Below are 18,408 nucleotides of genomic sequence, written 5' to 3' on the forward strand. Positions count from 1 at the left end.
TTAGGCTTTTAAAAAGACACTGCCTCCCATACACTTGAAACATACCTTGTCTCATGCCTATGTTGTGCCCTGTCCTGCCATTCCTTTGCCTTTTAGAGGGAATGCGAGCTGCCTGCCTTCATGTAAAAGTGGAGTCATTAAGGTAGCCTGTGAGGGGACCAAACCTTTCTCTTCTGCTGAAGGGTTTAAGAGGTCAGCTGTTTCACTTTGAGCTTTTCCTTTGAATCTTTGCTCATCTGGTAATTGTCAAACCCAACCAGCCAACCAACAAACCAACCACCCAACCAACCAACCAGACAACCAACAAACCAACCAGACAACCAACCAACAAACCACCCAACCAACCAACCAGACAACCAACAAACCAACCAGACAACCAACAAACCAACCAGACAACCAACAAACCAACCAGACAACCAACAAACCAACAAACCACCCAACCAACCAACCAGACAACCAACAAACCAACCAGACAACCAACCACGCAACCAACCAGACAACCAACCAACCAACCAACAAACCAACAAACTGAAGATTTATTCTAATTTCTGGGAAATTTCCCCCCATTTATACTCTAATGTTGAGGGAAGTCTTCTCCTTAAAGCATCTAATTTTTAATAGGGAAAAATCAAACTACAGTAATAAGTAAAGCCTATAAACAGACAGAAAACTGGAGCTACAAACGATCAATTAAACAGTCTCTGTAGAAGACAAACTGAAACTCTCTCATGTCAAAAAGCTGGTTGATCTAATAATATGAACATTTGTCTAGTTCTTGAATATCAGCCTTTTGAAACCTTTCAAACCAAAAACAAATAAAAAGCATGTTTCTTGTATTTGGGGCATTACAGTACACAAATCCCAGCGAGGCTTGCATCAGAAAAGGCATCCGATGTAAAAACAAACAAAAAAACCCCAATCTGTGCTCAATCAAATATGCTGATTCATCCACCGTGCTGACCCGTCTGAATAAAGGAGCAGACGAAAGGAGCTTTCAGACTGAATCAGAGAAACGAGAGAGTTTGTGTCCTATACGAGAACACAAATGTGTACACGAAAGTGGTCTCGCAGAATAAAACGCTTCCATTAACCTAAATTCTAAAGTTAGCTTTGTTATAGAATAAAAATCCTACTTTTTTCATGTTGGCCTGGATGAATGTTCAAAGAACATTTATCTTGGAAATGGATATCATTCGATCTCATCTCATCTCACACTACCTTCATGCTTCTTTAGACAGATAACAGGATTGCAGTGCATGTTCCAACTCTATATTCACTGGTTTTCCTAATCTCCAATAATCCCCAGTGGAATAGCACCCTTGTGCTAAAATAAGAAGGTTTATTTGGATTTCACACCTATTGTGAGCCTCCTCAAATTTATAAGCGTTTCTTTTTCCACTTTCTGTCGCTGATTTTCAAGCAACTCTGAAAATGGAAACCACGGCACCCTTCTGTGAAAACGTCACAGACTGTGGCCAACTGTGAATTGTTACTGTCAAATTAAGATTATGAAGTCAGTATTTCTTCTCCAGAACAGATGGCCTGTTTTTTTCCTCAGTGACAGACACCTAATGGCACAGCAAGTTATTTGTTTAAGCAAAGGTGCAATAAAACCTGGAACACTTTAACATTTGATGCAAATCAGCTACGGTATCCACACCTGATGATCGTGTTAGAACAAACAAAGAGAAAAGGAAAGAAACACTGAGATGATTACAGAGAAAGCAGGAGGAGGAAAGACTGCAAAAACACGCTGCAAGGCAAAGGTGACGATATTACAGATGGCTCTACTAATAAGGAAATTTTCAGTCAAGGTAGCACCTATTTCACCCGATCTCAGCTCCGATTTACCTCCATATAAAAGAGCAATGAGACGAGTGCTGGTTTCCTACTTAATTATCTCTCTAATGGAGGAAGAGAATGGCATTTAATTACTCTGCCCTAGATTTAGACCCATGGCATGCAAGAGGTAAATGGATTTAACGTTGCGAGGATAAATGGAGCTACACCAATGATATGCAGATGTTTGCACATGTGCAGCGGGCGTAACAAACTACCGCACAGAACTTGATAGGCCGTTACAGCCTCCCGTCTAAATCTGCTCTGTACTATAAAAGCCGCAAGGAGTAATCACATGGCATTTAAAGCACAAGCACATACGGTAAAGGATAACGCCCATGCGCGTTACTTAGTGATTATCTCTTTGAAAGTCTGTTAAAAATACACCATTGAAGAGGACAAGACCCGATCACCACAGAGTTCCTACCCAGTCCTCTGAATGCCGACTTTTTGGACGTTTTGCAACATGGCAAAGGAAAAACGTGTTTCGCTTTACATAAGTCATGAATAATGCAACGCATATAATGGATTAAAAAAATATATATACATGTCTGACTGCAGTTTCATATTGGGAATTTTTAACGCAAACCCCTTCCAATTCTCCTTTAATTTTACCCACTGAGTGAAAGAAATGACTCACAACAGCTATCAATTACATTTTCTTATTTTTGAACTTGATATTTCTTGTTATCACTTCTCTCACACAAGAAAACACATGCGATGGTGCCAGAGGAATACCAGGGCTGTGCTGTGCAATGTTATGTTATCAACATCAACAGCTTTTCACATAATAAGACAGAAGATAGAGCGACTGGAGGAGCCGCACTAATAACTGTACAGCTTTACGCCACTATAGGAAGTGCTCGAGGCAGTGAGACACGTGGTTCCCAGCTGGTGTGCAAATTGAAGTATACTAATTCAGAAGCTCAACAAACTACATACAGATAAATGCAAAGGACTCCAAGTTGACAAGTAAATCTTTTTGAGTAATGCCTCACTCACACTGGAGTAAAAATAGAACTTCCTTGTGACTAGAAAAAAAAAATAGGTGCATCTTCAGTGATTGCACTAGGCTTTCATAAACCACCTGGTTGCCCTTTTAACTGCAAAGTGCCTGCACAGGTCGCCTGGTGCGAGACAACCTGTCTCCCGCCAGTTACATTCTGACTTGGATGGAATGCAATCACTCTCATACAGGTTGGCGAAGGTTTGTAGACACATTCCCAGCACGTTGCAGTCAGTCTGGGTCAGTTTGCATTGACTAGTGTGGCTTGTCTGCAGTGTGTCTCCTTGCAATAGGAGACTCGACTCAAATAGTTTCAATCTGGTCGCGTCTATGTTATTTTGGAGCTATTTTGCAGCAACTGTTTCAGTGTTTGTGCAGGAAATTCTACATTTCTGCTTGAAATGTGAATTTCTGTTTAATATGACTTTCTGTGAATGCAGACTTGTAATTCTTATCTATATATTATCCCAGACTGCATGGAAATACCAGATTGAATGTAACTGGTATCAGTCTGCAACAGTCATAAACTGATAGCAGGGAGATTTCGTTTATTACATTTAGCCAATATAATTTGGGTCATACTGCACTCTCCAAACACTGTTTACTTTAGTATGACTGTAGCATCAGCAAAACAGGCCAGTGCTACAACCAAAGCTTAGAGATGACTAGCCTTTGCCATTATTCATCTGCAGTCCACAAGGTTTTCTAGCCAAGCTGTGTGAAATAATTAGATTCATCAGGAGATATTCTATTACCACCAAATTCCAAATGTAAACCCAAAGCATTGCAAAGCCAATAGAAGGGGAAAAAATCTCAAGAGCAAATTGAAAAGTAGCAGGAAAGTTTGACTTCCCTTGCATACATGATTCACAATCTCAAATGAAAGATTTCCTTTAAACTGTTCTGCTTTTAACAGTTAATGCTTGGTACCAATAAGGGCCGAGTTAGTGAAAGGTGCAGAATAGTTGTGATGTGAAACCCAAGACGCTCTCAGTGTAATCAAAGTGACTTTCCAGACACCGTTCTTCACCTCAAGTACATTTTGTCCCCGTTTTGCCAGAGGACACCATCCGAGTCGTTACATTTGCCAGCTACATTAATCCACAGTAATCTGTCTTCAAAGTGGGGCTGCAAAACTATGGGGAACACGGCACTGTCAACAGCAGTTAGCTGGCTCGTCACCAATCTTTGTTCGTCTATTTAAATCTTGTTCCACTCTTCTCTCTTGTACACTTACCGAGAGGTAGGGATTTTGTGCTTTGGCTTTGATTCCTTTTCTGGAGTAGATACGAGTGTTTGTACTGCTTCCATCTGAGAAATTTAGCTTGTAAAATCAGACAGATAAAAGACAAAAGACATGTATGTGTATGCAGATTCTTGTTAGAGTAATTACAGATGTGTGTTGCACATGAACAACAGCAAGAAGATGGTGCATATTAGCAAGAAAGCGAGGCAAGCCTCTCCTAAATAGCCCGCACTATACCTTCAAGCAGCTGAAGCGTGGGGCTACTGAACTGTAATCTAAAGCCTCGCTGCGCCTCAAGGTCAAATTCATCACCAAAGTTATCACGCCTGAATTATACATGACAGCCTCTGTAAACCATAAATGTTGAATATATCATTTGCACACAAGAAATGACAGAGAGAAAAGACGGAAAATAAGAGAGGAGAAAAGCTGAGTGTGAGATTACTGAGACTAGTGGCTGAGCAACCCATCACTGAAAATGAAATATCAGTGGGGTGAAACAGCTTTAAGCCAGGGCAGATGGATTTAAGACAAACATAAACAAAAGGACAGTTCACACTCGAAAGCACTGCACACAGAAAGAACAACTTCATAGCGAACATAAATTATGAGCACCATAAAACAAAAAAAATGACCCAAAAATGTGGATCCAGTGTGATCAAACACAACCGTTGCTGCTACATGCTAACAGCGCCCTTTTTTCTTTAAAGTGGGACAAGACAGAGAAAATAAAGTGATAGTAGCTGATCTTATTCATATTGGCTACTGAAGATGGAGCCTTCAGCTGTTAAGTTCCAGTGTCAGACTCTCGCTGTGAACCCAAACGAGCAAATCAATAGCGTATCGAGTGAGGTCAGCCTCCTTGAACTCTCGCTCTCTGCTTCACTCGCTCGGCCGTGTGCCTCTCTGTGCAGCTCTGCCTCTCCTGCTAACATGTTCTTTGAATCCCACTCTGCAGAAAATGGAAATGTGAGGGGGTGATAGCCAAACAGGCAAGGGTTTCAATATGCATGCGAGTCTGAAAACACACTAACTACTGTACAGTGATGTATTAAACACCTCATACTCATGCATGTGTTTTATATTGTCTATCTTTTATATTATATACGCTAGATAAGCTTGGGATCTTTTCCACAGCAGCCGCTCTGACATAAACACAGGTGTTAATTAAGGCTCTGAATCTAAATAGAACAAAACCTTCATTGATGTCATTAGCAACACCTGTGTTTCCCTATAATTACATGTCAAAATGGCTGCTGTGGAATAGACCCACAGAGACAGAGCACCCCACCCAGTGGAAGAATATGAAACCAAGGGCTGTAACTCTAACAGCCAGCTTGGATGCACTCATCCAAGCTGGCTGTTAGAGTATTAGCATACAGCTAATACTAGCTGTATGCTAGAAAGTGCTACTAAGTTGCTGTAGCCGGGTAAAGCACTGTGAAACATAATAACTACTCATGCACTCTGTCTAAATGTTTCAGGTTATTTTATAGAAAAATAGAAGCCAAATAGTATCTAGAGAGTATCACGCTGCCAGCATGAAAAGTGAAAGCCTCAAATTAGGTTTAACCTTACTTGCATGCAGCCACCATCCAACATACCTTGATTAGTAGGTATAATTGAACGGATATGTTCTAAACAGATATGACAGAACGAAGTTGCAACATCTGCCTGGTTGTCAAAAAAAAGAAAAAACAAATCCCACAATACGAGCTTGGCAGACATCCACGTTTGAAATCCATCAGTAGGAACGCTGCATACCCACAGTCAGGATAGTGCAGTTTTCCCACCTGTCTGGCTGATGCCTTACATCATATTGCTGATTTCTTTGGTTCATTGTTAATGGAAAGAACCACACAGCAGGTTTTAGGTAAGCAGAGGTGCCTCTTCTTTGCTTAAATTTAAATACAGTACTTACAGTACCAGGTCACAGGATATTCATTCTAATTTTAGATCTACATCTTTTTCACAGTGAACTCGGAGAAGCTTTGTTCAAATATGCTGCTGACAATGAGGGGGAAATTAAAGCTGCACTGCACTACATGCAGCGTCTGCATGTTTGTCCATTTCACGTTTAGGAGAGGCAATGGACACAGTTAAATGGACACGGTGGACCGGCGTGATATTATCACAGACTACAGTATACCTGGTGACCTCTTTAAATTGGTGGTTTTGACCAAACAGTAGTTCATCTCTAGGGTTTGGGTGCTGACTCTACTGTCTTAGTGCACTCTCATTATTTCCCTTTTATGGACCATGAGTCATAATACTGGACCAGAGCCATACTGGTGAAGATTAGAAGGAAATGTGCCAACATGGCTGAGGTTGTCACCCGGTGTAGCTGATCAACTACTGATTTTCACTAAGGCCGTGTAGAGGAGAGTGATGGTAAACAGGACACTAGGTGACAGCAAGTGAGGCTCAAATGAAGGATTTCCCATCCATGAAATGAAAAAAGGCCAATAAAGTGGCCCCTGTTGAATGGATACACTTCAGCTTCCACCAGCACACACACACACACACACACTTACATCTGCTCACGGTATATCCTTGTGCAGCTGACAGTAGAAGTAATAGCACTCTGTGAAGGGAGAGGATGCAACATTGACAGTGATGTCATCATCTGTCTCTTCTTTGTGAGAAAACCACAGTGTCTTGTCTCATAAATAAAGGTGAGGCTCTGTTAAGACCAGTGAGTGTATCCACCCTCCCCTGTCTCTCATTATAAGACTATTGATACATGCATTTCTCCCGGAAAGGCCATACAGTGTCCATCATAGACAGCAGAGCCCGCAACGCTTCATTGGTCGAGCTGGCCAACACAGTCTATCTCAGTCATATAGATAGCAGGAGAATGTGAACTGACACCCAGGCTAATAGAAGCAAACACACACCTTTGAGATTCTGTTGTATTTTGTGCCAGATAACAGCAGGGCTCAGCTGAAAACGCATACACACCTCAATTTCTGTTTACCCTCACCATCATTCTTCAGCCAGCTTTTCTGCCAAGTCTCTCAGGTCAAAACGTAAACCAGTGTCTCTTCAGCCGGAAAATGGCCTCTGTTCCACCCACACACACACACACACGTGCAAACACACAGATGCAGAGCCGCTGAAAATAAAACCAGCCTTCCTGTCGGCTCACTGCTCGTCTTTCTGTGCAAGCCCGTGCTCAATCATTGATGAGGCCCGCTCCTCTGGTACAAATGAAAGGACTGGGCAGAGAAGTGCAATCACCATTAGAGTACAGAAGTAGCATTAGTGAGAAGCACATATTAAAAAGCCCTCCCATCAACACATACTACAGATAGATGATGCAGAAAGAAACATACACTGGGAAAAGAAATTGACACTTTTTCATAGCACCTATCTGAAAGTACAGAATGTTTTATTTATATAGCACTAGAGCTGGGCGATAGAACGATAACGATATGTATTGCGAAGTAACTTTTTCTCGATAGAAAAATGAAACTATTGCGATAGACCTCATCTCTCTCTCTCTTCCTTTCTTATAAAAAAATGAATAGCCAATACAAATTAAGCAGCACAGAGCCGAACCAATCACAGCCGCAGCGTCACGTCACCTAACTTGTTACGTACAGCTCAAGTGCCAAGCCGCACGTGTGTATTTGTTTGGGAAGCAGCCAGCCGAAGTGCGGCCGGGTAATGGAGGAAATGAGTGTGCCAACTAGAGAAAAATCAACCGAGAGCTTGGGTGACCAGGTTACCGAAGAGAACACAGATGACGGTTGCAATGCCGGAGAGATTGTCGAAAGGAAAGGCCAGAGAAGTTCCGTAGTGTGGAGGTATTTCGGCTATTTGAAGTCTGACAAAAAACAGAGTAACGCGCACTGTAAATTGTGCCGAAAGCATGTTCCCACAAAGTCTGGAAATACAACAAACCTTTTTTATCACCTGAAGCAGTGCCACCCACTAGAGCACGCTCAATCTCTGACTGAAAGCGCTAATTCGTCGTCGAAAACAACCAGGGGAATCCCTGCAAAGCAGCAACAGTCAATTGAGTCGGCTTTCTCCAGCGTCTTACCATATGACAAAAAAGCTAAGAGACATAGCAACATAACGAATGCCATAGCTTACTGTCTTGCTAAAGACATGCTACCAATAAACACGGTCGACAATGAAGGATTCAAGCAGCTAATTAAGGTAATGGATCCTCGTTACCAACTCCTTGGACATAAACATTTCTCTCAGACAGCGCTTCCAAAGCAATATTAAATAAGTTAGTCAATTTTGTCTCTTCTTCTGTAAAATAAACTAAGATTTATTTTTAGAATTGTTTGTTCTATTTTGAAACTTAAATGCTTTAGCGGCTACCTTTTGTGTAGTTTGTAATATTTGCCTTTATTTTGCCTAAACTGAAGCCTCATTTTAAGTACATCTGCCCTATTGAACTTATTATGGGAAATAAATATTTAAATCAAAACAAGCTGCTGATTATTTCACATTTTACTTGTGAGCAACGGCACATTTAAATCTTACAAATATAGTTATTTGGCTTATATCGTGATAGATATCGTTATCGCCTGAAATGAAAAAAGCATATCGTGATATGAAAAAATCTTATATATCGCCCAGCTCTATATAGCACCAAATCCCAACAGCTATTGCCTCAAGGTGCTTTATATGGTAAGGCAAAGACCCTCCAATAACCCCAGTAATCAGATCACTTCCTATGAGCGAGCAACAGCGGGAAGGAAAAACTCCCTTTTAACAGGAAGGAGCTCTGTTAGCAAGGTGTGGCATCATTCTAGTCGATACTAGTTATTAATAATCTGAAGAGTGTCCCTCTCAGCCTAACTGTCTGCTTCCCCATCCTGCAGTTTTCCATGCAGTCAGATCTCTGTGTCCCTCCTTCCTGTTCCTTCAGGCTCCTGATACTCTGGGACAATGATGCCAAGCTCTGCTCGAGGCAACCAAGAATCAGAGCTCATTTTCCCTTCATTTCAGCAGGACTTCTGTCTGGTTAGAATAATAATAATGACAATTAACAACAGAAAAAAAATATCCAAATCCTCTATACTGATTTAAATATATTTGCACTAAAGCTAACGCTCAGAAGACTGGAGCATACCTGATGGCTGAAGGACATTTGCACGCAACACTTTTCACTTCTCTAGACTGCAGAAATATAAATAATTAACACCCACCCTAACTTTCAATCCTTGCTCATCTCTGTCGATTTCATGGCCCAACTTTTTTCACCTTGCCAGCGCAGAGCAAACGGAGTAAACAGAGTGCAAAATATCTTCACTATAGATGTGTTTGTGTGTGGCGGGGAGCAGAGGAGGCGACAGGGGGATGTTACACGGGGGAGGCTAGGCTCAGCACTGTTTGCTGCTGAGTTCTCTGTAGACCTGCCTGGGGTTGACGCTCCATATTACTGGATCAGAAGCAACTCTCAGCCCGCTGGGTGAACTCTTCAACTGCGTGCTGAGTGAGCGCGTAAAGCAGGGCGGGCAGGCGTAGCCCTCCTGAGCTTGAGCTGTAGCCCCGAGATAGACACTTTTTTTTTTTCTTTTTTTGCACGTAAACACACAAGACCAATCTGGTGGAGGGAAGCTGTGCTCGGCTGATAAAGTGCTACCCTGAGTGAACCTCAAACCTCTACATCTTCTCACTCTTGTTCCTCTCCTCCATTCTATTTCTGCCATCAGTTCTCTGTTTAGCCTTCTTGGCCCGCTCTTCACCTTGCGGTGATATGGAGTGTTAAGAGGAAGGCTCCATGTTGGTCACGGTTCACAGTTTTAATGGAGTCGAGGTTTAGAAAGCAAAAACTGGAAATCGATGCGCACGGAACAAGAGGTCCAAAATGGGAGCAAACCAAAACGGCGTGTTAACATCGCAGACGATGCTGTCCCGAAGACAGAAAGAAGAAGACGACAAAACCCAACTGATTGTTGTTTGCTATCCAAACAAGCTTTGAGCAGTTTAGATTGATTTGTTCACATCTTCAGGTTGTATTTAAGAAGGGTTTCGCAGAGGCTAATTAGCCCGTGATGGAACAGACACATCTGGATGCAGGGGAATGGCATCGACACGAGAACACCCAGATGCAACGCAATTATACGTGCTGGATTAATTACGAGTTCTCACGCTGTTGCTACATTGCTGCAGAACAGGAACACAAGTGAAGAGAAAAAAATGATGAGCACATACAAAAAGAAAAAAAAAATGCAGAAACAGATGTCCCCGGCATATTGATAACAGTTATTTCTACACCGACGCAGAGTTGCTTTGAAGACTAAATAACAGGGCCCTGGCAGAAGGCTGAAGAGATGCATGTTGTTTGCGGGTGAGAAGGAGCTGCCTTTTACAGAGCCACCATTAGCACGCACGGGAAGCTGCAATGCGCCCATAAATAAGCAAGAAAAAAAATCTGTATCAGGAGACCATTTTTCAGTTTTTTTCTATTAATATGGAAATCATACACATATACCTTCCAAGAGATTTAGTGATAGCCTAGAACTAGTCATAACAAGCAGCTTCTTAAGATGCATTTCCTAGACACTGTTCACCAGGCCTCCACTAGGAAGAAATCAAGTTGTCCAAACTGCCAGGAGGATGAAGACCAATGAGTCCTCGTGCACAGCACCACACGGCTGAAAAGGCTCGCCGTCAGTGGTGAAACCTTTTCATCGGGCCTGAAAGCAACGAGGGATTTTGTAACAGAAACAGAATATAATATCCCCCCAAAAACAAAGGCAAAATGGAGAACTTCCAAAAACAAACAACAATGGGGGGAAATGCACACCCACATTTTGCTTTGATCTCATCAGAAATTTTGCCTGGCATAATTCATACACTTTCACCAGAAAAAATAAATAAATATTGGTCAAATATGTTGTTTGTGTGGCTTTTTTTTAATAGAAAGCCCTCTAGGCCTCGTGTTTTCTCATCTTGTCAAAGACGTTTCCCTGGAAGAAAAAAGAAAAGCAAACACATTGCTTGACTTTTTGTTTTCCAATAGCTAAGATAAGAGACTTGTGTTCTCTCTCCAGGGAACTGTCTTTGACTGCATCTCCTCCAACCACAACTTGCTAGATCTATCTGGTGTGGATGCTATTAAATGAACAGACCTTCAGTTACATCGAGTATACTGGCATTTGCTCACTGAGCCGTATTAGACAGCAGTTCGACAGCCTTTGAGAGCATGCCAAATTCAATTGTCTTTGGAGTATACTGACATCCTGAAGAAGGTCCAGAATAGAGAATGCTGGGTAACAATAGAAGGCTGTTTTGTGAGTATATACAGTTCATATTTTCTTCCAGAGATTGATTTTTTTCTGGCATTTTGGACTTTGGTTGAAAGGACAGCTCAGAGTAGACAGGAGAGGGGAAAATGGTACACAGGATATGGGGTCTGGGGTGGACTCAAACGAAGGCCCCTGCAGCACCTGCTCAACCTAGGTGAGCTACAGCATATACCTTATGTCACCCATGCACCTCCCATTTTTCCATGAAAAACATAAGTTTAGAGTTTGCACTGCATTTCTCTAGAGGCCCTGGTTTCTCCTGCTACTGAAAAACATGCTGGTTTAATGCTGCAGAACAAGCACACCCTTTTATTGCAACAACACTAACTCTGAGTGCAACGTGCCCGACCCACAGAGGCTCCTGTGACTGAATCCTACCAATGCATTATACAGTCAAATAATGTTAACTGCGACAACTTCCGAGGAAAGTAAATAGTTGGGTGTAGCGCTTAAACCCACAACATAATTCTTCCTTTCAGAGGCTCCTCTTGTAACAAGAAAAGAATAGTTTACCTTCCGAACAATGTAAAAAAAAAAAGGCAAGGAGAGACGGCAGAAGGGAGGACAGGAGACTTTGAAAGTTGTTCAAGTTTGGCTGAAGCATGCATTGTAATCACAGCCCTCCTTTTTTACTGTGGGTGAGCAAAATCAATTGGTGCGATTTGTGTGCCCGGCAGACTTCTAACAAGAGCAGCCAGCTGGAAAATAGGTCCACCGTCACCCTACAACACCTGGCCAGGCCAGACATTGCATGGATGCTTCCTTTAGAGAGCCACATGTGCGCACCCACACACATACAAGCCAACCTTTGGCTTTGTAATCTCAGTGGCAATGACGTGGTGGCTGAAAGACTTGTGATTGTCACAGACAGCACAAAGTGGACCAAAGCAGGTTTTGCTAAGGCTGTGATCTCTATAGAACTGGAAACAATTTAGAAAGGAGCTGAAAATCGTTGGCGACTGCCTGTGAAGTCGCGTCCTGTCGAATTGCACTGAAAAAGTAGGACAGATGTAAGTCACACAGATCACCATATTGAACACTTTTCTTTCCTGCTTGCTTGAGCTGCATTTCCGTGTGTCATGGCTGCCTGGAGAGAAGTCTTATTTTAGATTGCAGGGAAGGAAGTGCGGCACGTACGTGCACAAGATGTGACAAATTTGTATTGATTAGACGTGGACATTACTATTATTTTTTACATCAGATGCTAATCATTTTCAAATTCTCGCTTGCTCATCTTGCTGCCATTCATGTATCCATTTATGCGTTTATAATTGGCCAAAAGAAGCATACCTGGCTTAAAAATTGTACATCTCACCTCTTCGACCAGCATTATATAACAATGGTATGGCTACCGCTGCAAATCTTCTCTCACTTGCGCAGCACTTCTTATTATCTAACCTCAAACTGAGAAAATGTGGGCGCTCACCTGACAGCACATTTATTTTGCGCGTGTGTGTGTGTGACCTAAATATGCATGAGGTGTTAAATTTAAAAAAAAGAAAAAAAAGTGCTGCCCTGTCGCCACATCAGCTGGCTTTTGTCCATCCAAATCAAATAGTTTGTGCCAATGAGGCAGACCTGCCGTCCAAACAACATGTCAGACTGCCCTAATGGCTCTTTGTAATGGAAACAAATGCCATTGATCAACACCGCCATTAACTCAAAGCCAGTCCGAGAGGCTGCTTTAGTCATGTCTGGCTACACCACAGAGCGAAAATGTCTTTAAAGCATCAGAGTGGGTTCTTGTGTGTGGTTTCATTCTTTTTTTTTTATTCAACCACAATTCCTTGTGGGATAATGATGTGATGATTATTGCAGTTACGCTTTTACTGAGATTCGCAGGAAGTTAAATGGTTCCAGGGGTTAAGTGTCAGGCACAATCATATCTTTTGGGCAGATTCCTCGCTCTGCTAGTTTGTCTTTTTCTTTATCCCCAGGCAGGGTTCACAGGCAGTATCCATTTGCTCGTCTGACTGCAGCCATATCTGGCTCACAATATAATGCATCGCCAGTCCCATCAGAGCCCACAATGCAGAACGCTAACCATAACCCGTACACCTGCCCCCAAACACGGAGTTGCGTTAGACACGGGCCGGGAAAGAAACTGAGTGAGAGAGAGCGAGCGGGGTGGAGGGAGAGGGAGAAACAAACAATTATAAATAGTGAATCATGTGCTCGTCATCCCTGAGTGCAGCTCGAGGTGACTCTAGTTTTAAATTGTTAAAGCGAGCTAGATAGCAAATGAAAGAATTTATAAAGAAAACGTGGAATCCTGCTTCTTTCAGGCACATCAAAGAGCATATTTCTCCTGAGCAGCGGGGGGGTGAAATCACAAGGCTCTGTGCTTCCCTTTCATGAGTTCTCCCCTAACATTACAAATTTAATGAAGTCAAATTACAGCAAGGTTTCCGAGGGAGAATTGTGACTGAAACACTATTTATTAGTGAAATAACAGGAGCCAGTGATTGAGTAATATGTTTATCACTAATGGCAGTTTTTCCACAATGAAGTCCTTAAATATAACATTACAGGCCTATTATGATGCACCGTGTACAGCTTATTTCTTACAGCAGGCAGTTCACTGTAAATCTGACTGTGCAGAAATATAAACTTTTTAAAGAGAAAAAGCATATTTGCATATCAAGTTCAAATTATTAGCCTTCTGTATAAATACTGCATGTAGTGAAAGCTTTAGAATTTGGCTTAGCTTAGCTAAAAGTAACTGAATCTGCTATCGTCTCTTCTGTGTGTCATCATGTCATTTGTCTGTTACTACAGTGCACGCCTGTTAGCTAACCTCTTGGCCATCTTAATCAATCTGGATGAAATTTACTATATTTACTACTGAGGGTACCAGGATGATTGTAGTTTTTCAAAACGAATGACAACATCACGCCAAGTCATGCGTATGCACCTTGTTCACAAACGTGTGCCTTATGGGTACATGTATATTGGTTTTTGTAAATTAATTTTGTTATTTTTAGTGCTGTGGCACTTTGTGGCCACTGGAATGTGTCGTGTGCATATCTGTAAATAAATGTTTATATTTTTTCTTTAAATATGTGAATAATAATAAATATATGTATTTATTATTATTCATTGCTAGCTAACCTCGAGCTAATGCTTGAAACATGCATACATGCATGCATTTCATGCCAAACTGTTTATTTCAGACATTTTTTAGTCAACAGTGGGGACTCCAAAAAAGAAAAATAAAGTAACTGGTTTCAACTAAGGAACAGAGAGAGCACCCCATATGGAAAAGATATATATAAATCTTATAAAGTTTGTATCGGTCTTGTGTGAAACTTGTATGAAAAGCATACAAGAGTGAAAACAGATATAAGATCCCTTGAAAAATTATATAATGAAACTTGTATGTTTTGGATACTTACTAAAACAATATATGAAAGTAATGAGAAAGTGGCCACTTTCATATAAGTTTTTACTATTTCTTTTCCATATGGGACAGTTTGTCCATATTATAGGTCGGCCCGCTCTCACTCCTGAGGCATAATATCCTGACGATCTGTCAAGTCCCGCGGCATTCCTGAGGAACACGACAGGTGACTGTCTTCGTTCTTATGCTACGTGCCGGGTTATGGATGAAATCCAGTAGAATGATGCTACATGTTTCAGCCATGTACTCCAGCCCTAACCATAAGCTAATCCCTAACCTTACCAGCACTTTAATGATGTTAGATAGTGTTTTCCAAAGCGATTTAAGTAAAATGTACACGTGCAGATTCATTCCAAACGGTTCTCATGTTTCCTCGTTTTTCCAATCCCGTAATCTAGCGACGTGTTGGGTGCCCAGAAGTAACATATCGACGAATTGTCACCTAGCGTAAAATGTTACGCTTTGGGAGAGAGAACGTGTTGGATAGGTGATACAAGCTATGATACGTCAATAAGTAAATTTAGGGAAGAGGAGGAATTTTTGCTCTTTGGCTTTTCAGGGTTGCTAAGCTAACTGGATGCTGGCTTTAGCAAAGGCAGTTCAAAAAGTAGGTTGGAAAATTAAGCCAGTGCAAAAGTGCCTCAAAAGTTGCCTCCTACTGCACCTGAACTCCACCAGGTGGCGATAGCTTTGGCTGCAAAAAGACTTCTGGTCCTATAAAAGTCTGTGGGAAAAAGATTTTAGCTGTCGAGTTCTGTGAAAACTTTTATACTGATGAGTTTTGGGGATTATTCGCTTGTTTTTGTGAAATTTAAGAAAAATTTAAGTTTGGAAAATTTTGGTCATACAGTGTTTAAAAAAAAAAAAAAAAAAAAAGCGGTGATACGGTGGTTACTAGGCATGGGAAATCATAAGATTTTAGCAATTCCGATTCCATATCGCTTATCGATTTGATTCCTTATCGATTTTCATTGGGTTCTCATTTTCAGAGTCACCACCGTTGCTAAGCAGCAATAAAAAGGTTTTACTCAAAAACGTCATTAATACACATATTACAAAGTACACCATTCATAAGTAATGCAATACGTTACTTAATTACTCCTGGAAAAGTAATTCATTACACTACTTTATGTTACTCTGTAAAATAGCTGAAACATACTGTCTCATAATCACCATTTAACAGTACAAACCTGAGGCTACAGACACACACACCAACACAAATCCCTAATGAGGACACACACACCAACACAAATCCCTAATGAGGACACACACACGTCTCTGAGATCTTTCTCTTAGTAGAATACAAAGCTGGCTGCACAAAGCAAAGATGAAAACCAGCACAAAAAAGCGATCGTTGCAGTGATTCTGCTTTAGCAACGTGAACAGGTAGAAAGGGAGGCTGCAGCCTGACTGCTCATCTGCTTGTTACCTGTTGAAGTTCAGGGTCTGGCTGCTTCCACTCTGGATTCTAGGCTAGCTTAGTGTTAGCATGCTGTCATGCTGATCTGACCTCCTCTTCAGATCCATTTTTTAAACAATGGAAACGCTCAAGGCTTCAAAACAGGACTTCAGAAACCAGTGGCTGACGTAAAAGTAGCTACGTCGCAACATTTGTACCGTTTACCGGCTCTCGCTATCACTTCACCTTACCACAAAATGCTTTTTCAAACCTGCATGAATATCAGTAAGTACATTTCCTAAAATGTCACGCTATTACTTTAAGGTAAATATGGAAGCATGGACATGAGTTCATGCTTCTACATGTGGCTCCGGTCATTATATGTATGTGTAATGTAAATGGAATTCTTTATTTATTGAAATGTCCAGATTTCTAGCTGCAGCATCAAATAATCTTGTTGAATAAAAAATGACCACCGTGCACCTATGCAAATTCAAGCCAACAGTCAAGATATATGTTCTGACATCTCCGTGGAGCATGTGTAGCCTAATTTGCAACACGGTGAGGTGACACATGGATGTGAGTTGGGCGAGAGAGCGGTTGCGGCCGCTGGCACAGCTCCCTCCCCGTCTCTCTCTCCCTCCGCTTCTGTCTCTCGTGATCTCTCTCAAGCTCGTTCCCTGTCCTCCTTTGCCCTTTAACTTCTCTCTGCCCTCTCCGCCGCTGTCACTTCACCCCAACACCCCCCTGTGTTGTCTGTCTTACCTCTGTGAGTAAACAAGAGCCACTGTGAGCTGTGCTGATGATGTCGAGAGTAAAGTGTGAGTGAAGAGTAGCTCCACTCATAGAGCAACAGCTCTCTGCCATATGCTTGTATCTCCTCAGAACATTCATTAAAGTAGGTGAGTGACATTTTGGACTGATGCAACGAATTGGAATTTGCATAAATAGAACCCTGAAAAGCACCGAGCATCCCCAGCAACGCGTTGCTTTTGGCTAGTAAGCCATTTTGGTAATTGCATTAAAAATACCCTTAAAATAGACAACAAATGTCTTTGATTTCATCTCAGCTATTTGATGTTATTTCCCACATTTGATGCCCCCCCCCCTCCCGTTTAATGTGGCCTGAAAGCACAGACTTGAAATGAAAAACAAAGCTGCCTTCTGAACAACCTACATAGCATCTCGCACCTCTTTTCCCAGTTTTTATCTCGTTCCAAATATGGCTCGGTGAGGGCAGCATTCATCACTTGCCAGTGGCACGTCCTAATGAAGCCGTCGTTCGTCTGCCTAATGGCACCTGGGCTCCATCTGTCATTTGCAAGCCAGTGCAGACACACGCAACATTCACCTTGCCAGCTCTTCGTTCGCTGACAGAGGGCGGATCACGTTCGACCTTTCCCCGAGTGTGCGTGTGTGTGTGTGTCTGTCTCTTTTTGCATGCTGTGAAAACCCTGTAACAGCACTACTGTGAAACATGGCCTCTTGCACTCGGCCCGGCTGAGCACTTTCCGGCCAAGAGAAAGCATGCCACTGCCTCCGTGCCACAGTTCCCCGATGTGGCTCGAACCGGGAGTGTGACATATGTCTGTGTGGTCGGGACTGTGGGGTAGGCGTGTGCAGTTGCAGCTCGACAGCTGGAGCTGGGCTGAGCGGCTTCTCTTCTGGGAGCACTTCATGGCTCTTGCGTCTACTACACTGCCATGGCCCGAAGGCTGGTTTGACAACAGTTAACCTTGGATTTATCTAGCCCGCTGCCTAGCTCACAAGCACAGAAAGACACACACACGCAAACAGGAACATACTATACAGTAGATGCACTGTACAGTCCTCACACACTCATTGAAAAAACAAGCTTGCAAACACACTTCAAAGGAGCACACTGTTCTCTGCATTCTGCAGAGATGCACCATGCATGCATGCACCACATTTAGGCAAAAAAAGACTTCCACAAACATCTGATATCTTCCAACAGCAAAAAACGCTGCCAGTCATCTATTTTTGCCTTGAGGCATTTAATGACTAGGCCCCGTCAAAAAAAAGAAAAAGAAAAAAAAAGGGAGAGAAGTCATCCTGCTTAAGTATGTTTTAGTGTAAAAATCCTCTTTCCAATTCATTCTCCAAGTTTGCCATCACTTAGGCAGGCTTATTCGCATGCCTTCACGCCAAGGGGTAGAGGGGAAATCCATTACATTACTTTATGATGCTACATCTGTTTAGCCATCCTTGCAAATTAAAGCA

At 42.0% G+C, this 18,408-nt stretch overlaps 1 protein-coding gene across 11 annotated transcripts in view; it reads right to left on the reverse strand.

Moving 5' to 3' along the window:
* The window catches only part of nrxn3b (neurexin 3b), a 329,334-nt gene that overhangs the window by 134,849 nt on the left and 176,077 nt on the right, over positions 1-18,408 (reverse strand). The gene's annotated exons all lie outside the window — the stretch shown is intronic.

Source organism: Perissodus microlepis, chromosome 15 (genome assembly GCF_051167445.1).
Source record: "Perissodus microlepis isolate ML-2025 ecotype Zambia chromosome 15, ASM5116744v1, whole genome shotgun sequence".
Lineage (NCBI taxonomy): Eukaryota > Metazoa > Chordata > Actinopteri > Cichliformes > Cichlidae > Perissodus > Perissodus microlepis.